Source organism: Artibeus jamaicensis, unplaced genomic scaffold, assembly GCF_021234435.1.
Source record: "Artibeus jamaicensis isolate MK-2021 breed Jamaican fruit bat unplaced genomic scaffold, CSHL_Jam_final contig_1410, whole genome shotgun sequence".
In the NCBI taxonomy this organism is placed as follows: Eukaryota; Metazoa; Chordata; class Mammalia; order Chiroptera; family Phyllostomidae; genus Artibeus; species Artibeus jamaicensis.
In genome coordinates, this window is record NW_026521281.1 from 2370 (window position 1) to 23607 (window position 21238).

The window sequence follows — 21238 nt, forward strand, 5'->3', positions numbered from 1 at the left end:
GAAGTCAGAAGCCCACTGAGATGTGTCCTGTGCACGCACCCCATTATTTTCCCTTCATGCTATAAGAAATTCTTCTTGTTGTCGTCTTTTGGGGAGACAGAAGAGTCATTCTCCAGGATCCTGGCACTCTCACCATGTTTTGCATGTCAGCTTCATATTTAAGATCTTGTGATCATTCTGTACCCACCATACAAACATGCAGATTTCACAGCCGACATGAGCTAACTGATACATCTTCTTCGAACTTGACTGGGCTTATAATGAGCCAAATTGTCTCCCAGGACTCCCGCCTGGATTTTGAAATATAAGAAATAACGACATGACAAACGTTCTGAGTCCATCTTCGCACACATTTTGGAGAACCTGCCTGGCAGAACCTGCGTATACCTCAGACACCCACTGCCTCATCGCTTCCATCAGGGAAACAGGCCGGTGGCCGCCCTGTCCTTCCCGGAGATGCTGAGGCCAGAGCTGATAATGTGCTCAGCTCAGAGGGGACCTGTATGTCATGCTGTTTTGAACACAGTTTTTTATGCTTTGAGAGATGCAGAAGCCTGCCCTATGTTTGACCCCAGGTATTTTCAATTCTCCTTATGGAACATCATCGAAAACAACTCATATAAAGAATTCTAATGGTGTTTAAAATGAGTACTTGAAAATGAGAAAAAGGTTATAAAACCAAAGGCAAAAAATGAAACCAAAATGATGGTAAGCAGAAGTGAAATAAATTCATGACTCCATGTCTAATTTCCTTTTTCTCTTTTCATTCTACTAAGACTACTGCTTCTCAGGACCAACCAGTCCCATCTCCTCAAGCCCTGCAGCCCTGTTCCTGTTCAGCAGGAACACCCCAAGCTGTGGTCAGGACAGAAGACCAGGAGACAGGCTGCTCCTTCAACTCCCTGCAGGGATACATTCTCACTCAGCTCCTGAACCTGGTGCATCACCCCTGGCCTTCCCTCTGGGAAAAGAACTGGCTGGTGAGGAAAGTGATGTGGGAAGCTTTGAAAAGCCTTTGCTCACCCAAAACCCCAGGCGCCCTGGGACAGTGATAAGGCCGTCTGGGAAAAGCAAATAGCAGGATAGTCACAGGGACTGGGGCTAGCACCCCCCACCCCCATAGAATTAATTTTCACATTTAGCCTTTGTACTCTGCTTCTGCCCCGTAGATAGAACTAATTACCGCATTCCGCTTCTGTATCCCGCTTTGCTCTGTAGAGAGGAAGACCCAGTAGGCTATATAAACCCCAAGAATCCTTTGTTCAGGGCTCAGAATTTGTAGACTGACTCCTGTGGGCCTGTGCACGTTATCCAACCTCGTAGTCCAGAATCCCTCGGTGTCTGGTCACTTCCTTTTCCTATAACAAAAGGACTTCACCTCATCCCGGAGTTCATCTTGTCTAAGAGAGGAAAGGCCTTTTACAACACACCCTAGCTTTTCTGGCTTCAAGCCCCATGTTCTTAATTTCCTTTTTGCACTTCTCATCTGTGAGGAGGGGATCATGTCTGAAGGTGCAGATAACTACACTCCCTGGCAGAGAAGGTGTCTGTGCTGAATGACACCACGCAACCTACAGAGGCCTCAGACACGTGTTACACTCAGGACACCTCAGGCACAGAGACTTTGTGGCAGCACAGAGCACGAGATGTGGAATCATAGCTGAGGCGCTAGACACTGTCCCTGCATCCCTCCATGGAAAAAAAAAAGGCGGTGTCTCTCCCTATGTAATATACCTACAAGCGTGCTGTTATTTAGTCCCTGTAGGAAAGTCTAACTTGTTATCTGGAAAATATATTTCATGGACAACTCACAGTTTTACAGAGCTTGTTTCTTCGGGGCAAGAGGGGGGGAGGTCACAGTCCATACAGGTATAGAACTTGGCACAGACCAGTGTTTTGAATAAGAGAGGAAAACCACTTCAGCTTGACACGAGAGGAAAGTTTCTCCTCCAAATAACCTTTTCAGGACACCAAGTGCAGGTGGCGTCACCCGAGAGCACCGGGCCCTCAGCTTGCAGCTCACACTGAGTGCCTGCCCCTCCTGGGGGTGGCCCAGTGCCTCCTGTTTATGCTGTCACTCAGCTCCAGTCTCCCTCTCGGGTGCTCTGCAGTCAGCACAGAGGACAACCTAGAGATCACCTGCACCAGGGCATAGCCAAGCGGTGGTCCTCCAGGAAAGACAAACGATTCCTGGAATGAATCCCTGTACAGAGCAGGACAGAAAGGACTTTCTGAACTGGGAGCAGGGCCTCTCCTACCTCCCATTCCTAGATGCACCCCTCCTGTTCACCAGTAACTAGCTGGAACCCCCCTTCCTGAAAGCCAGGAGGCGGCAGGCCCAGAAAGCAGAGAATCTCAGAGAGCAGAGAGCAGAAGGCTGGCAGAGCCGGGGCAGGGAGGGAGTTCTCTGGAGCCCTGGTCCTGGTCCCCAGGGCGCCTACAGGGAGAAAATGGGGCGGGGGAGACCTTCATGTCCAATCTATGGATGCCTTTAAGCGTAAAAGAAGTTGTGCTCTACATGAGTTCAGATTACCTGTATCCACTACTTTTTAGAAGAAACTTTGGGTAAGAAACATGGGACGTGTTGGCAGGGATGCGAGGCCTGCCTAAGTGGCGTCAGCACCATTGGCTGGACTTGGGGAGAGAAAGGCCATGGCAGTTGGATGGGCGGGTTCACACACAACACCCACCCTCAGATGGCTGTCACTGGGCCCCTTCCTGCATGTTTGGTGTATTATTTTTTCAGACCCTGCCTGGCGGTGCCTGAGGCCAATTAGTTGTCCAAGGTAGCAGGCCAGGGTGACTGTGGCTTTCAACCACTGGACCAAATCACCTTAGCAAGGATGCTTTGCAGAATCAAGGTTCTATGCAGTGACCCTGCTGCAAGGCAGGGTCCTACTGGCAAGACTCCCACAGTTCCCCTCAAGGTCAGTTTTGGGCCATGGTGGGACAGGACAGGGAGGACCTTGGAAGATGCCTTGGCAAGGGGAGCAGGGAAACTGAGGCAGGTGGCTGAACACACTGGCCAAGCAAGGAAGAGCCAGGTGCAAAAGGTGACCAGGGTCGGAGGCCCCAGTGCCTGGAGGGGCCACAGCTGAGAAAAGAGGGACCTGGCCCCCCAGGGTAACCTCTCCTCCCTGGAGATAACAGTCCAGCCTGAGTTCTACTTCAGCACCTGGCCCCCAAAAGCAGCCAAACCAGATGGTAATGTTAGAATCCACTCAGCGACTACGGCCCCCTGACCTGTCTCTCACCAATCAGTGGAGGGGGGCCCCACTGACCCCCACCCTGGGGCACACCTGGGGACCTGGTGCAGACTACTGAGTCCTCCCCTAGGATTCCTGCCTGGGAGACAGAGGTACAGCCTGAAGACGAAGGATCCAGTGGTTGGGCTCTCCCTGTGGGGAGCAACCTGAGCCACTGCCTTTCCTTTCTACACCTCTGTACACCCCCTTCTTTCTGCACAGGCCTGAATGCCCTAAACTCCATGCCAATGGGTAGCTGGCAGCTTTGTCCCAAGCTCATCCCCTGAACCTGTCCCCAACTCCCCGTTCTGTCTGAGTTGCCACTGAGCTAAGGCAGCCCAGCCCAGGCTCTCCTGTTGCTTCTTCTAGGCTGCCCCTTCCCTGTTTCCTGCCTGCAGCTGTCATAAATGTATCCGCATGATCACCTGGATGCCCCTTGTGGACTTTTCCTGCAGGAGTCAAGAACTCACACACTGAGAGCCTGTGTTCACGGAGACCCAGGGAGGGCCTGGCCCGTGTTCAACAATGGGTCTGTGCTTTGAGACACTCTACCTTGTCTGTCCCTCCATATTCTAGAATGTGGTGAGACTGCCATTGTTGCAGAAAGTCACTCACACTCAGTTAGGATGGTGGAGCACTGTTTGTTACACTTGGGCTCAGAGGGAGGCAGTCTCCAAATTATAAGCCCCATTCTGCAGGTTGGTCTTACTTTTAAAAAGGCGTCAGCAGGTTGCAGAAGCAAGATGGGGTTAGATATTTGCTTATTGGGGTGCACACTGTTCGGGGTGGGGCAAGCGCACTCTGTCTTACTAAAATGCTGCAAAAACAACTTAAAAATGATATTTCCTTGTCCCTATCCTGCTTCCCCATAACTGAGGTATATAGACATAATGGCCCAGGAAACCTCAAATGCGTTGGAAAAGGCCATGTGGAGCCAGTTTTGAGAAGCAGAAATACTTACTGCTAAGCAAGGTAAATGGCAATGTCTAGCAAAGGCAATTTGAAAAGTAGAGTTTGTGTGTTGGATGCAATTTTTCACTAGGAAGAGAGTGAAACAATGGGGGAAGGTGGTTTTAGAGTGAGCAGAGGTTCACGGCCATCTGCCAATGAGAAAAAAGAGTCAGTTCCTTTTTTTCATTGAAGGAAGGGCGGGGGAGAAATGGTGTCGTACTTTTACGATGCACTACTGCCCTCTGCTGTTCAGAGAAACAGAAAGCTGCAAGCTGAAGGAATGTTTTTTTCTTTTTGAGATGGCGGAAAGAGAAGTCAGTGGATCCCTGGAGTCCAGCAGGGTGATAATTTGAATCGGGGGGGGGAAAAAAAGCAGCAGCCCCAACGGCCCCAACCAGGCCTCTTCCCTGTTGCTCTCTTAGGAACCGACCACAGGCACCAAAGTGCAGGCTGGAAGGAGAGTTGTTTTCCTAGTGGTTCTGCCCTGTCCGCCATTGGCGGGTTGTGGGCATGCGTGCTGGAGCTCTGAGGCGCCATTTTCCCTGCCAGTCTCCGTGGGAGCGTCTGTGCGTGTTTAGTCCCAGGTGTGACTACAAAGTATCACCGGCTGGACGGAAACCCTGTAGCCACGGTGCTGCCAGGCCCAAGACAGTTTGGACAGTGTCCCCGAGCAGACTGCTAATGAGGCTGGCTCGGACACTGGCGGGGCCCTCACTTTTCCTCCAGTTGGTGAACCTGGGACGTCCCCCAGTTTTGCTATGGGTCCAAGAGGGCGAATGAGCAAGAGGTCGCGGTGGCGTTTCTGAGTAGGGGTTCCTTGGGGTAGTCCCTGCATCTTAAGACCATCGGTGTCTTCGGATTTGTTGACTGGATATCGCTCCTGTGTTTTTGCATTAGTTTTAGTTTTAGTTTTGAATATTGGATGAAAAAACTGTGTGGTGACTACGAAAATGGCGCCTACCAGTTTCTCTGGTCGGCAGGTGGCAGTGTGGAGCCACCAACTCTTTTCTTCCCCCGCCCTTTGTGCTGGAAAAACTACTTGGAGACATTTGCTATATTTGGTCAATTGTCTTGGCAGGCCAGTTCCTCCCCGGGGCTGAACTGCTCCAGTCGCTGGAGTCACTCCCGAAAACGGGGTGCCTTGGGTACCTGGTCAGTCAAACCTCAGTGTGTGTGTGTGGGGGGGGGGGGGGGGGGGGAGAAAAAGTGATCTAAAGCAGTTTTGTCACCCACCCATGATTATTATGGTGTGTGCTGTATTTCTTTCTGGGTCTTCCAGCCCATAGAGGTGCGCTCTCTGTACACACAATGAGCTTCATCTTGCAGTGAGTTCAACTGCTTGTTAGAAACTTAGGTTTCTAGTGTGAGGTAGCTGTTGTAAAAATCTCTTGAAAAGAGTTCGATGCTTTTCAATCCTTTCTCTTTTTAATAGTGTACGTAGACTTAAAGACTGTAAGTACTATATTTGATAACTGGGGCAGAAAGCAGAAATAACCCCTGACTCCTCTTTGAAAGGAAATACCAAACCTTCACCTTTCTGAGGAGAGTGCCTCTGTCTTTGCTTTGTTTTGTTTAACATCTGAGATGCACTCGTTTTGTCTGTCCTGCAGCAGCCTTCCTTTCTTGTCCCCATGGTGAGGGTCAGCTGCTGTCTGGTTCCTGTGCCCTGGGCCCCAAAAGTCAGAAGCCCCACTGAGATGGGTCCTGTGTCCGCCCTCCATTATTTTGCCCAAGGCTACAACAAAAATTCTTCGTATTGTAGTTCTGGGAATACAGAAGACTAACAATCTGAGACCCTGGCACTCTCAACCTGTTTTGCTTGTCACCTTCATTTTAAGTCCTTGTGATATCTGCACCCAATAGAGAATTGTGCAGTTTTCACGGTTGACATAAGCTTGTTTATATGTCTTCTCCAAACTCAACTTGGTTTATAATACGCCAAATGTGTGTCCCACTACTCCTACCGAGTTTTTGAAATATAAGAAATAACGATATGACAAACGTTCTGAGTCCATCTTCGCACACATTTTGGAGAACCTGCCTGGCACAGAAGCCTACACCTTGACACCCACTGCCTCACTGCTTCCATCAGGGATACAGGCCGGTGGCCGCCCTGTCCTTCCCAGAGATGCTGAGGGCCAGAGCTGATAATGTGCTCAACTAGAGGTGACCTGTATGTCATGCTGTTTGAACACAGGTTTTTATGCCTTGTGAGATGCAGTAGCCTTGCCTATGGTTGGTCCGGGTTATTTTTCACCCTCCTCATGGGACATCATGGATAAGAATTCATATAAGGAGTTCTAATGATTTTTTAAAACAAGTCCTTGAAAAAATAAATTAAAAAGGAGAAAAGAGAATTATAAAACCAAAGCAGAGAACAGAAGCAAAATGATGGTAGGGAGAAGTAAAACTAATTCACGACTCCACATCTAATTTGCCTTTTTCTCTTTTCATTCTACTAAGACTACTGCTTCTCAGGACCAACCAGTCCCATCTCCTCAAGCCCTGCAGCCCTGTTCCTGTTCAGCAGGATCACCCCGAGCTGTGGTCAGGACAGAAGACCAGGAGACAGGCTGCTCCTTCAACTCCCTGCAGGGGTCCTTTCTCACTCAGCTCCTGAACCTGGTGCATCACCCCTGGCCTTCCCTCTGGGAAAAGAACTGGCGGGTGAGGAAAGGACTTCACCTCGTCCAGGAGTTCATCTTGTCTAACAGAGGACAGGCCCTTTGCAATACACCCTAGCTTTCCTGCCTTTAAGCCCCCGTGTTCTTAATTTCTGTTTCTATCCCCCCCCCCCACTGCACCTTCTTCCTCTCCTCTATAACCCTCAAAAGGTAACAAACGACCAGGCATAGAAGCACAGCTCTCAGAGAGCTCTCTGACAGCTGTAAGGAGGAGACTGCAGGCACCAAGGACCAGAGCAAGAGGCAGGAACAAGTTGAGTCAGTTCCCAGCCATCCCCACCACACATCTGTGATGGTTAAAAGCCTCTGAAACCTGAAGGACTCCACAGTCACTGACCTGCCTCCCCCTTTCCCTGAACGTGGGCGTCTCACCTGCTTTTCCTATGCGTGTACTTCTCACCTTCCCCCGGACGACATCCAACTGCTTCTGCTCAGAGGGTTCCTTGGTCTAAAGAAGACAATCAGTAGTTGAGTGAAGCCACCCAACTTCAACCAATAATATGACCCAATTTTCTGGCACCCACAGCAGAGTCCTGCAGGTTCCCGAGGAAGAGCTACAGTCACCCCTGGGGTCTGCACACACACTCCAAGGCAAGGACCAGTGTTCTGATAAGGGAGATTCCAGGGGAGACCTCTCCCGAGACACCACAGGGTTCATGTCCTCCAGACAGCCTTAGCAGTGCTCTCTCGAGGTAGCCATTGGCGTTCTCACGTGTAGGAGGGCATCATGTTTGAAAGTGCGGATAACCACACTACCTGCCAGAGAAGGTGTCTGTGCCGAATGGCACCAGGCAACCTACAGAGGCCTGAGTGGATGGAGTACCTGATGTGTTATACTCAGGACCCCTCAGCCACATGGCATTTGGGCAGCACAGGGCACGAGGTGTGGAATCATAGCTGGGGCGCTAGACACTCTCCCTACATCCCTGGATGGAAAGAAAGGTGTCTCTGCCTATGTAATACACCTGCAAGCGTGCCACTACTTGGCCCGTGTAGGAAAGTCTGACTTGCTGTTGGGAACCGCTCTGCCTGGTTTCAGGAGTTGTAACTGCTCCCCATGACTAAGGCTGAGTGAGCGACCTCTGGACAGTGAGCCACTAAGGAGACAAAAGTTATCTCTGGCAGCTGGGCTGCTTCTGCTTCATCCCCTGCCCCCAATGCTTGGTCTGTTAGTCAGAGACGGGTCCCTCAGAGGAGGGACACCCTAAGCTAGACACGATCACTTGGGAGGCCATCAAGGAAGGACTCCGGGGCCTGCAACAAAGAGGGAGTGATGGACCCTTGCCCCAGGTATTCTGACAGAGCCTGAGTCCCCATTTCCATCTGGGAGAAGCGCTTCCTGGCACGAATTCACATCAACCCCAAAACCTATGACTGGGAAGGCAGTGTAGCACTCTGTGGGCTAGAGTGGGACCCAGGGTGATCGGGCATAAGAAAGAGTTCCTAAGGTCCCGTGAAGCCTGCTTTGCTAAGAGTGCTTACCTCCATATGATTCGGGTCCAGGCAGGAAATGAGTATGTCTCCCAAAGTTTCTGCAACCCCCCTTACCTGACAGACACTGACTCAGACTAAGCCTTCGGATTTCTGTGAAGTGTTATCTACTGTTTGATGGTTTCCCCCTGACATTGATTAACGAGCTTTCCATGTTTCTGTGTGTTCTGAACCTAATAAAAGCCGTTGAAGACGAGGTTCTTGGTCCTTCTCCTGTGTGAGATTGACCACCTCCCCTCCCCAAGCACATCATGTCTTGGTAGTTTTTCCCTTTCATTTGTGGCGGATGGGAGGACTTGCGGGCAAACTTGCCTCCAGAACTTGCTATCTGAGAAATATATTTCATGGACAACTCACAGTTTTATAGAGCTTGTTTCTTCGGAGGAAGGGGAGGTCACAGTCCATGCAGGTAAAGAGCTCAGGGAACAGGCCACTCTTTTGAATAAGGGAGCAAAACTACATAAAAAGAGGAAAGTTTCTCCTCCAAATAACCTTTTCAGGACACCAAGTGCAGGTGGCGTCACCCGCGTCACCCGAGACACTGGGCCCTCAGCTTGCAGCTCACACTCAGTGCCTGGCCCTCCTGAGGGTGGCCCAGTGCCTCCTGTTTGTGCTGTCACTCCGCTCTGGGCTCCCTCTCGGGTGGTCTGCAGTCAGCCCAGAGGACAACCTAGAGATCACCTGCACCAGGGCATAGCCAAGTGGTGGTCCTCCAGGAAAGACAAACGATTCCTGGAATGAATCCCTGTACCGAGCAGGACAGAAAGGACTTTCTGTACTGGGAGCAGGGGCCTCTTGCACCTCCCATTCCTAGATGCACCCTCCTGTTCACCAGTAACTTAGCTGGAACCCCCTTCCTGAAAGCCAGGAGGCGGCAGGCCCAGAAAGCAGAGAATCTCAGAGAGCAGAGAGCAGAAGGCTGGCAGAGCCGGGGCAGGGAGGGAGTTCTCTGGAGCCCTGGTCCAGGTCCCCAGGGGGCCTACAGGGAGAAAATGGGGGCGGGGGGAGACCTTCATGTCCAATCAATAGATGCCTTTAAGTGTAAAGAAGTTGTAGCGCTACATGAGTTCACATTACCTGCATCCACTACTTTTTAGAAGAAACTTTGGGTAAGAAATGTGGGACTTGTTGGCAGGGATGTGAGGCCTGCCTAAGTGGCGGCAGCACCATTAGCTGGACTTGGGGAGAGAAAGGCCATGGCAGTTGGATGGGCGGGTTCACACACACCTCTCACCCTCAGATGGCTGTCACTGGGCCCCTTTGTATGTGTTCAGTGTATTAGTTTTTTACAGACCCTCCCTGGCAGTGCCTGAGCCAAATTAGTTGTGCAAGGTAGCAGGCCAGGGTGACTGTGGCTTTTAACCACTGGACCAAATCACCTTAGGCTGCATTGCAGAATCGAGGTTCTTTGCAGTGACCCTGCTGTAAGGCAGGGCCCTACTGGAAAGACTCCCACAGTTCCCCTCATGGTCAATTTTGGGCCATGGTTGGACAGGACAGTTAGGACCTAGGAAGATGCCTTGGCAAGGGGAGCAGGGAAACTGAGGCAGGTGGCTGAACACACTGGCCAAGTAATGTACTGCCAGGTGCAGAAGGCGACCAGGGTTGGAGGCCCCAGTGCCTGCAGGGGCCACAGCTGGGAAAAGAAGGACCTGGTCCCCCAGGGTAACCTCTCCTCCCTGGAGAGCACAGTCAGGCCTAGGTTCCATTTCAGCTCCTGGCCCCCAAAAGCAGCCAAACCAGCTGGTGATGTCAGAACCCACTGCAGTGACTAAAAACCCCCCTTACCTGTCATTGACCAATCAGTGGAGGGGGGTCCCCACTGACCCCCACCCTCCCCTTCTTGCTGCACAGGCCTGGGTGTCCTAAAGTCCAAGGCAATGATCAGCTGGCAGCTTGTCCCAAGCCAATCCCCTGAACCTGACCCCAACTCCCCCCTTCTGCCTGACTTGCCACTGACCTAAGGGAGCCCTGCTGAGGCTCTCCTGTTGCTTCTCCTAAGCCAGAGGCGTCAAAAGCATCTTCACCAGGGGCCACAGCAGCCTCCTTGTTGCCTTCAAACTGTTGAAATCATTTGAGGACCATATACAGTGTACGTATTTCTTAACTGTTAAGGGGTGGAAATTACACCAGCCCTTTGGGCAACTGCAAGGCTGATATGGCCCCCTGCGGAAATGAGTTTGACATCCCTGTTCAGGGCCAAGCCCTTCCCTGTTTCCCTGTCCGCAGGTGCAATAAATATATCCACACAGTCACCTGCTTTGGCATTGCGGATCTTCCTGAAGGGAGTCGAACTCACACACTAGAGCCTGTGTTAGGAAGACCTAGTGAGGGCCAAGCCCCTGTCCCGAAAGAATGGGCGTGTGCTGGGAAACACTCTACTTTATCTATCCCTCCATTTTCTATAATGAGGTCTGAGTCACTGTCATAACTGAACTATATAGACAGAATGGACCATCAAACACCAAATGAGCCAGAGAAAGACACCCTGGACGCAATTCAGACAAGCCGAAGTACAGGTTGCTAAGCCACCGAGGCGGCTACGTAGAAGCAAAGGCAACTTGAAAAGCAAAGCGTTTTTGTGTGTAGAATCCAATTTCCACAGAGAACCTAATGAGAAAAAGCAGGGGTCCAGGTGGCCAGTGAGCCTACACAGGCCCTTAGCCTAACTACCTATTAGGTAAAAGAGTCAGGTTCGTTTTTTTCAAGCCGAAAGGGCGGGGGGAGAGAGGATGTAGCCTATTCACGGTGCACCACTGCCCCCTGCTGCCTAGAGAAACAGAAAGGAAACGATATGGTTTCCTCTGAGGCTACAGGTGGGATCAGAGGCTCCAGTGGCTGCCGCAGTCAAATGCAGTGATGGGGAGTTATCAGCGAAAGGACAAAAACCTGCGCAAAAAGCCCCAGCAAGGACATTTCCCCAAAAATGCCCGAAGAAGTGGAGCAGGAACCGGAAATTCAGACGGGCCTGAAAGTTGCCTCCCATGACTTGGACTTCCCTTCCTGTGATTGGCAACTTGTGAGCATGCGTATTGCAGCCACGTAAAGCTTCCGCCCGTATCCTTGCCAGTACCCCTCCTCCAAGCCTGTCTGTGCGTTTAGTCCCAGATAGAACTACAGACCAGCAGGTGAGGGAGTCAAACACTTGTAGCCCTGGTGCTGTGGACTCACTTCCTCATCGTCCCCCACCAGTACCTGTAACACGCCGTTCTTCTCTACCCCCCCAAGCCCCGCCCCCCACCCAGCGCTCCACCCATAGGTCTTGAACAAGGTTCCTGTTGCATTTTCTCCCAAGGTCCTTACTCTTGGGAACCATTCCCGTGACCTCAGGGCCCATGAGCCTGACCCTGTCCCCATGGAGCCTCCACCTTCTCAGGTATATTCTTCCCTTCCTCTCCACCCTGCGTCCCCATGCCCAAGCTCATGCCCGGCCATCAGGGAGAGGGCACCCCCTCCATGATAGTGGTTTCTGGCATTCTCCTCTATCACCACCTCAACACCAGGGCCAGCTCCTCCAGCACCCTTCCTCTGAGGCAGGGCTGTCAAACCCATTTTCGCTGGGGACCACTTCAGCCTTGCGGTTGCCTTCACAGGGCGGAAGTAATTTTAGGACTGTGTACATGGAACTGTTTTTGAACTGTTAAGGAGTGGAAATGACATTTGGCCCTTTGGAGGTAACCACCAGGCTGAAGAGGCCCCCGGTGAGAATGAGTTTGCCGCCCCTGCTCTAAAGGTCTCCCCCTTAGACAGCCTTCAAGCTCATAGGTCCCTGGTGTGGACCCCACAGCCTGCTCACTCCCCACAGGGCCCCTTCTTACACAGCCACGCCCAGGCCATCAAATCCCCTCGAACACACCTGTCTGCCTCCTGTCTACCCGCCTGCTCCATGCTCTCTCGTTGTGCCCCAGGAGAGAAGAGGTCCCAGGCTAGAGCACTCATGACGACAATGTCAGACTTCCCTGTCTCCTTAAACCCCTAAGTAGAAGAGCATGGATTCTCACTTTCACCCAACACCACTGTCTTCCTCACCAGCCACCCTCTGGCAATCCAGTGAGCTTTCCTAATAAAGTATGCAGAACACAGAAGCAAAGAGGTAGGGCTCCCCGCTGCTTCCCAAGCCCAGTGGCCCTGTTTCTCCCCCTGACATTCCTGCTGGCCCTGGGCATGGCCCCTGGCGTCTGCAGCCAGCCCTCACCTGTGCTCAGCATCCCTGGCCTTCCACCTGCTCAGGGACTGTGCTCCTGCACTTAGCAGTAGTCTCCTGAAATATCGCCTGCTCTTTGCACAGGGGACCACCCCACACCAAATAGGGAAACCGCAACCCCCCTTGCCACGGGGGCATCTGCAGCTACTGGCACGTGAGTGGATGGTTTGCAAAGCGACATTGCTTCAACTTGTCCACAGACCCTTTGCTCCTCAGTCCACTCGAGTAGGCCTTTGTTCCCAGCACAGGTGAGGGCAGTGAGGAGCAGGCATTCCCAGGGCCGGTAGAGGTGCCAGGGCAAAACCAGGTAGACTGGATATGTGACTCCAAGGAGTCACACACCTCATAGGGCCTATCTTCTCCAGTGCAGTGGACGGGGGCCGCTAGGGAGGAAGTTAGTGGTGTAAGTAGGATGAGCGGGAAGGTGAGAGGTGATGTTCCTGTGGTCATGGATTTAAGAGAAATAACTCAATACAGTTCAATGTTTCTGTTGTCAAGGCTCAGGTCCTCACACACAGGCAAGGGCCGAGTCCCTTAGTGGAGCACAGCAGGACTGCATGGAGCAGAGGAGAGGAAGGAAGAAGAGAGGTGTGTGGGGAATAGGGTGGGGGCTGTAATGATAGACGTGGGTAGGCTATGTATGGACAGGCCTGGTGGATGGTAAGGCTAGGGGGTCCATCGGGGTGGGGGCCCCCAAGAGGTTGAAGGGTGTTTAAGCTGAGGGACTGGAAAGAGGGGTTGGTCTCCAGGGGACAGTGCTGAGGTGCTGGCAGAGAGGAGTGCTGGAAAGGACATCAAGGGCCGCAGGTGGTGTCCCGACATTGAAGGCATAAGGTCAGGCAGGGTGACTGTCGTCAGGTGATCCGGAGGAGAAAGAATGTGAGCCTGGAGAGGCTCCTTGAGGGCCCGGGCAGGCTTGTGCGCCCTGATGTCACCAGGAGGTTTCTCCAGGATGGAGGCTGACAGCAGATACGTGGTTGTGCCAATGGCCCAGGGGTTCAGCCATTGGCCCCAGGTGTTCAGAGGCTAGGGCAGGCACAGGGTGACCAGGGGAGCTGGAACAGGCCGCACACGCGGGCTGTATGGGGCAATTGGTCAAAAGGACCTGGACAGCACAGGCCCGGCCCAGCAGCGCACAGTCTGGAACAGGGTCCCCCAGGAGACTGGTGGGTAAGTGAGGTGCCCTGGGATGATGGCGGGCCTCTCACTTTTCATGCACCCCAGCGTCTAGAGCAAACCACTAGCAAGGCAGCCTCAGTTCTGTGGGGCGGGGTCTGGGGTCTGGGACTTCCGCTAAGGTTGCCAGGGTTCTGAGGGCGGGACTAGGGGAGAGGTGGAGCTGGCCTTGGGGGGAGCGGTTCCTGGCCCTTGCCTGCACCTTCTGAGCACAGCTATCGTTGGCTGTGGTGTGTGGGGAATTCATCTCTCGTGTTTTTGTGTTGGTTTTACTTTTGAAGTTTGGGGGGGTGGTGGGAAGGACGGGTATGAACAGCCAAGAATGACGGCGCCGAGTTTCCCTGGTCGGCAGATGGCAATGTGGAGCCAGGACCGCTTTGTCTCCCCCCGCCCTTTGTGCTGCAAAAAAAGGTTTGCAGCCTCTTCTGGTACTGGGTCCTTGGCGTGGGCACAGGAGCTGGCCGACCTGTGCCTAAGTGTGGTTGAACTGCTCTATTCATTGGGGTCCCTTCCGAAAACTGGGTACCTTGCCTCCTTGCTATCTCGGTAGCATTGGCAGATGTGTCTGTGGATTACAGCCCCTTCCCACATGGGAGTCCGCAGCTACTGGCACATGCATGGATGGGTGTCAAAGCAAAATTGCTTCAACCTCTCCGCAAGGCATTTGCTCCTCAGTCCCCTGGAGCAGGGCTTTGTGCCCAGCACAACTGCGCACTGGCCCACTGCAGGCCACCAACGTTCAACCCCTATCACCGGATGGCACCCTCCCTTTCCTAGGCTCATATGGGCAAGGGCCATGGCAGCTCTGTTTCCCACTCCTTCGTCTAGCCCTCCACTTCTTCCTCCCCTTCTGGAAAGCAGGAAGGGCCTTGTGACAACATATTGTCACTCCTTTCGGCCCATAACATGCCGCACTAGGTCCCATGGACCTGGACAGACTGTGGGACACCTGGAGTGCACATGCAAGACACAGCACAGAAACGCGCGTCTGTCCCAGTCCCAGGGGGGAGGGACCTTCGGAAGCAGAGGCTGGCAGAGGTCAGACACCTCCGGGAAGGGAGGTGAGTGCAGACGTGAGGAGCAGCTCCACGTGAAGGAGGGTCCGACCCATCCCCACGCGGGACACTGAGGAGGGCAGTCTGCTCAAGGAGCCAGCAGAGTCTCTGGGCGGAGGGATGGTGGAGTTTAGGAATACGGCCTTGTGGAGCTGGCCCCTGTTCCTGCCCTGGTGCAGGTGAGACCCCCCAGGGGACCACTCCTCCAAGGGGGGATGTAGACAGTCACTGGCCAGAGGTGGGGGCTCCTGAGGGGGGACTGAGCAGGCAAGGGCCCATGACCCTGCAGCCCAGGCTGTGCAGGGGGCAGCCCTGCCCAGGTGTGGAAGGCAGCGTGACGGCCAGGTTCACAGGGGTCAGCGCAGGTACCTGAGCCCAGGTCAGCCAGGGATCACCCGTTCCCCGACCAAGAGGTGAGTGTCAGAAATGTAGAAAACTACACAGCACTGAAGAAAGAAATCAGGGAAGACGCAAACAAATGGAAACATATACCTTGTTCATGGATTGGAAGAATTAACATCATCAAAATGTCCATACTACCCACAGCAATATATAGATTCCATGCAATACCTATTAAAGTACCAATGGCATATTTCACAGACATAGAACAAACACTACAAAAATTTATATGGAACCATAAATGACCCTGAATAGCAGCTAAACTTTTGAGAAAGATGAACAAAGTAGGAGGGATCACAATACCTGATATCAAACTGTATTACAAGGCCACTGTATTGAAAATAGCCTGGTACTGGCATAAAAACAGGCACATAGACCAATGGATTAGAACGGAGAGCCCAGAAATCAACCCAACTCTCTCCAGTCAATTAATATTTGACAAAGGGGGGCAGTAACATAAAATGGAGTAAAGATAGCCTCTTCAACAAATGGTGTTGGGAGAACTGGACAGCTACGTGCAAAAAAATGAAACTTGACCACCAACTTATACCATACACCAAAATAAATTCAAGGTGGATAAAAGACTTAAATATAACCCGTGACACCATTAAAGTTCTAGAGGAAAACATCGGCAAGAAAATCTCAGATATTTCACGCAGCAACATTTTTACCGATATGTCCCCTAGAGCAAGGAATATCAAGGGAAGAATAAACAAATGGGATCTCATCAAAATAAAAAGCTTCTGCATGGCTAAAGAAAACGGTATTAAATTAAAAAGACAACCAACTGTATGGGAAAACATATTTGCCAATGATATCTAAGACAAAGGTTTAATCTCCAAAATATACAAAGAACTTACACGACTCCACTCTAGGAAGACATCTAACCCAATTAAGAAATGGGAAAAGGACTTGAACAGACACTTGTCCAAGGAGGACATACAGAAGATCCAGAGACACATGAAGAGATGCTCAATATCGTTAGCTATCAGAGAGATGCAAATTAAAACCACAATGAGATATCATAAACAAAGCAACAAACAACAAATGTTGGAGAGGTTGTGGAGAAAAGGGTTCCTTAGTTCACTGTTGGTGGGATTGCAGACTGGTACAACCATTATGGAAAACAGTATGGAATTTTCTCAGAAAAATAAAAATCGACCTGCCTTTTGACTCAGCAATTCCACTGCTGGGATTATATCCTAAGAATCCTAAAACATCCATTTCAAAGAACCTATGCACCACAATGTTCATAGCAGCACAATTGACAATAGCCAAGAGTTGGAAGCAACCTAGGTGCTGGACAGTAAATGAATGGATCAAAAAAGTGTGGTACCTATACACAATGGAATTCTATGCAGCAGAGAGAAAGAAGGAGCTACTACCCTTTGCAACAACATGGATGGCACTGGAAAGCATTATGCTGAGTGAAATAGCCCAGGTGTTGAAAGACAAATACCGTATGATCTCACCTTTAACAGGAAGCTAAACAACAAAACAAACAAGCAAGCAGAATAAAAACAAAGACACTGAAATAGAGAACAAGGGGACAGGGACCAGAGGGGAGAGGGAAGGGAATTTAAGGGGGAAAAGGGGAGGGATTTGGAGGAACAAATGGGAAGGACATAGGGACGAGAACTAAGGGGGGTGGAAATGGGAGGGTAGTGGGGAGCACGGGGGCGGAGGGGGGCTGGGATGGGAGAAATAGACAAAAAACTGTACTTGAAAAATAACTAAAAACAAACAAACAAAAAAAAGAAATGCAAGTTTCACCCGCACACCCCCTGGGTGAGCTTCACCAGTTAGATCTGGGAGCCAAGGGTCACGGTGTCCACAGACACCACGTGGGGCACTGTGAGCCACAGGGTCTGTCAGAGGTCCCCTTCCTGTATCATCACACACTCACAAGCCACAGAGACCCCTTCCCCAGTGTGGAAGGAAGTGAGGAAGTGGGGGAGAAATCTGGGTGTGAGCACTTTCAGGAAACTCACCAAGCATCTGGACACAGGGACCACGGACGAGTTCACACGTCTCTGTACCGAGCTGAGGAGGAGCAGGCTCAGCGTTCCTTTACCCCCACCCCTCACGTGCCAGTGCAGGGGGCGGGCCCTTCTGATGAGCTGCAGTTCCTCCAGGCAGAAGAAGTGAGCCCTGGTGCAGCTGCAGCCTGAGGGGCACCCGTGAACCTGGGAGGGCAGTGCCCACCCCCCACCGGCGCCTCCTGTGCCCACCTTCCAATCTGTTGTCCCTGCCACACAGGTCCTCAGAGACCTTGGGGTCCTTGCCTCCTCACCTCTTTCAACCCAGGACTACGAACCGGACTCCCCAGACAAATCACAGGGACGGAGAAGCGCAGGCAGACTCACAGAGGGAGGGGCTCCTGTGGGTTGTCACTCCGGGCAGCAGGGTCCCTTCCACGCGTCCTCAAAGGCGTCCTCAAAGGTGTCCTCGCCTCCCCAGGCGGTGCCAGCCCCCTTGTCCTTTGTCAACACAGGCCTGCTCTTCCCTGGGGAACAAGCAGAAAGCCAACATTATCAGCCGGAGTAGTCAGGGTGCCCCTTCTTATGTCTTTTGGACGGAAGCCCTACCCGTGTCCCCCCTAGAGTTGAGCCCTGGGTAGGAGGTGCAGTAGGTGCCACCACACCCAGACTCTCAGTCTATATCTCCTGCCCAGCCAGCGTGTCCTCAGAGCATCCATTCTTCAGGGGGCGCCCTGCCCTTGTCCAAGGCACACCCCAGCCCAGGGCACAGGCAGTGCCTTTTGTCCAGAGAGAGAGAGAGAGAGAGAGAGAGAGAGAGAGAGCGGCGGTCTCAGGCCTCCACCTCTGGGCAGCTGGGGTGCCCCCGGCCAGGGGAGTGTGCTTCCCACGGAGGAGAGACCACTGAACAGCAGAAAGTCACCAGTGAAAGGCCAGCAGCGGTACCTGTCATGACAGTCTTACTGTGCACAGAGCTATGGGACCGAGACAGCAGTTACCTCCCCATGGCCTCCTTTGGTTCTTGCAGCTCAGAGGACCGTCCCCTGCACCCCCAGCATCTTTAGCAGACAGAAGTTCTGAGGTCCTCGCCTCTCACCTGGAACCCAGGGACTAGTTCCAAAGCAGGTCCCGGGCTCCTGTGTCTCAACCCGGGGTCCGTCTGTAGGAAGGGCTGGGCCCTCTGTTCACACAGTCATGCTCCACCTGACTCCCTTTGCTCACCTTTTGGTGTCTCAGATGTGGTCCTTTCCTCTCTGACCCCTGCCCCTCGAGCTGGGTTGAGGAGCTTTGGGAAGACGGGAGATTCCCCCCCAAAGACCCTGAGTCCCTACAGAGCCTGGCTGTGGCCAGGTAGCCATGGCAGATATCTCTGTGGCTTGGACCTGCTCTTTCAGTAACGGAGAGCATACGCTTCAGTTATTTCTGGGTGGTCTGAGGTCTGGGAGTCTCATGCACTTGCATCCACCCGCCTGCACCCCTAGACCTGCGTGCCCTTTGTGGGGATCTGGGACTGGATGGATATCCCACCTGTGCAGAGGCCGGGAACCACAGGCTCGTCACTACCAGGCATGAGAGGTTGGGGCTCATCTCGTCCACAGAGCTCAGACTGACCTTCACGGGGCCTTCCATATAAACTGAGTTCGGTGTTATGTTACGTCTCACCCCACTCTCTCCCCTTGTGTCTCGGCTCATGGCGCCTCTGGCTCAGTCTCTGGTCTAGAACTTGACATGCTGCACGTGCCTGGACATCAATGGATTCCAGCTCCTTGCCTGCAACTCGGGGCCGCACGCACTCTGTGATGTGACCCCACATGTCCTGTACACCCCACACTGGGTATGGGGACAAAGCCCTCAGTGGGGAGAGGGGTGGGCTCTGACTCCCTCGGTCACTCCCACCCACCCGTTCCCCCACGCTCCCTCAGGCAGCAAGGTCAGCAATCAGCACTGCCCCCAGCCTGTCCCCAGCCTGTCCCCAGCCTGCCACATCACCCCTCACCCTGCCCATCCTTCTCAGTCCTCTCTCCTGGCCACCGTTCCGCACAGGGGTCCCCATGACGTCCTCTCTGCCACATCCAGGTGCGTCAGATCTGTCTCCTTGATCAAAGGCTCAATTGTCCAGGGCAGGGGCGGCTCTGCAAATTGCTCCTCTTCCACCCCTCCAACAGCCAGGCCGGCCTGCAGGGGGCGGGCGAGGGCAGCCCATGGAAACCTTCAGGAGTGGTACACAGGGATGCTGGCTGGCGGGACTCACCTGGGGTGGCTGCTGCCGTGAGGCCATGGCTTCCGGACCCGTGCCGGCCTGGTCCCCGCCTACTCTGCACTCTGCTGTCCCACCTCACGAACCGGGATGCAAGTCTTGCTCCACGAGGGGTCTGTGGGAAAGGATGAAAGCAGCTGACATCCCCATGTCTGTCTGCAGTATGTTCTCTGACATCTAGTAAACGATCAATGAAAGCGAGGTGCCACGTTAGGCCTGCTCACCACACAGCCCAAAAGACCGGGCTGCAGTTCGGCCTTTGTGTTTCAAGGACGACAAGCCCTGCTCTACTGACCTTCTCCCCCTAGGGCTGCGCGCCAGACCTGGCAGGGTCCGGGGAGCTCCCAGGCTCTCTGATGAGACCACCACCAGTTCAGAATCTCAAGCCACTTGTGTGTGCAGACCACAGACATTTTTGCAGCAATACAGCTCTGGGGACCACCGAGAAACACACGGCTAGAATGCAGAATTTATTGTCACTCCAGGCGAACTGCACAGTCTGCTCCTGGGTACCCATCAGGGGATTCTGGGGGGTATGGGGGGGGTAGATGTCATCATCCATCCCTCTTCAAGGGAACAGGCATTAGGTCCAAATCCCAACCGTTAGTAACTGAGTGACCATCTGGTTCTCATGGGGCAGCATGCAACTGCTGTTCACGTTCCCCACCCCGGGGACGCCAGGCAGCGAGGAATGGTCCCTGGAGCGACAGGGGCAGCAGCACCGTCCTGTGCGACCCCCTACTGCAGGCACGGACTCTGCTCCCAGGTCTCCCTGCACAGCGGGACGCTCTGCCATGACCTCCTCCGCGAGGATCATCTGAGCGCTGTCCTTGTGGCAGGGCCGCCAACAGTGACGTGACCATGCCCTCTGGAGCCCTCCCCCTGCCTCCCCCCCATCGTAAATCTCCTCTTCTTGATCCCTCGGATCTGAGGCTCTGGGATTTCAATGTAGGCATCTGAGATCTGAGATCTGACAAAGAACACGCCCATGTGGATGAAGGAACCTGAATTCTGAGGTCACTTGCCTTTAACACGTCTCTGTGTTTGGAACCGAGGTGAGGTGCTCCATCGGAAACTCCTTCAAGGGGCAGTGCTCCCTGTGCTAAGGAGCAGGGGAAACGCTCACCTGCATTTACCTCATATTCACAACGGCTTACCCACAGAACACAAGGGTGAATCACCACCTCCCAATTCCACGTCCCCTTGCCACACTTCTGTAGCCTTAGCTTGTTGAAGCTGACTTCATGTGACTACCACTTCATGCGAGCGCTTCAGCATGCACAGGCCTCCTTCACGGGGGCAGTGAACAAAGCGGCACAAGAGCTCGCGGGCGTCAGCGAGGCTCTCACACCGCAGGCACTCGGTCCATCTCCGTGAGAACAGCGGAGCGAGGGAAGACGGAGATCCGGGCTGTGAAGGTGACAAGATGCATCACGGGAGCCAGAATACAGGAGCTGGGGACCAGGGGGCACGCAGAATGTCCCTGGCCTCAGAATGCCCCCGAGTGGTCCAACTCTGGGCAGGAAAGGTCAGGGCCTTCCCGGGACGGGATCAACACCGATGGGGTTTTCAGTCATGGACTAGTTGAGTCACTCCTCAGACTACGGCTCACTGTTTGGTCCCCAGAAGGAATGCACGCCCAGGATCCGGCAACACCGTGTTGAATCTGTCCAGATCTCCATCACGTGAGGTAAGACCGTTTTCTCGGGACCACTGTTTTCAGAGCCTCCAAAACGGTCTTTTGCTTGGCTGCCGCCTCCCCACTTGGAGCTTCTCCTCTGCGTGCTGCTGCTGGGA

General features: G+C 53.1%; 1 long non-coding RNA gene across 6 annotated transcripts in view; it reads right to left on the reverse strand.

Annotated features, from left to right (window-relative positions):
* Positions 1–2065: 2065 nt before the first annotated feature.
* LOC119055457 (uncharacterized) overlaps positions 2066–21238 on the reverse strand; it is a 35845-nt gene continuing 16672 nt past the window's right edge. For 3 of the 6 annotated variants that reach the window (XR_008392122.1, XR_008392124.1, XR_008392123.1), the window contains exons 4-7: positions 19436–19556; positions 17572–17711; positions 7253–7328; positions 2067–2203 (exon numbers count right to left, since the gene is read on the reverse strand). This is a non-coding gene — a long non-coding RNA (uncharacterized LOC119055457). Of the gene's footprint in view, positions 2204–7252; positions 7329–17571; positions 17712–19435; positions 19557–21238 lie in introns of all 6 variants that reach the window. The other 3 variants (XR_008392120.1, XR_008392121.1, XR_008392119.1) reach the window with 2 other exon arrangements.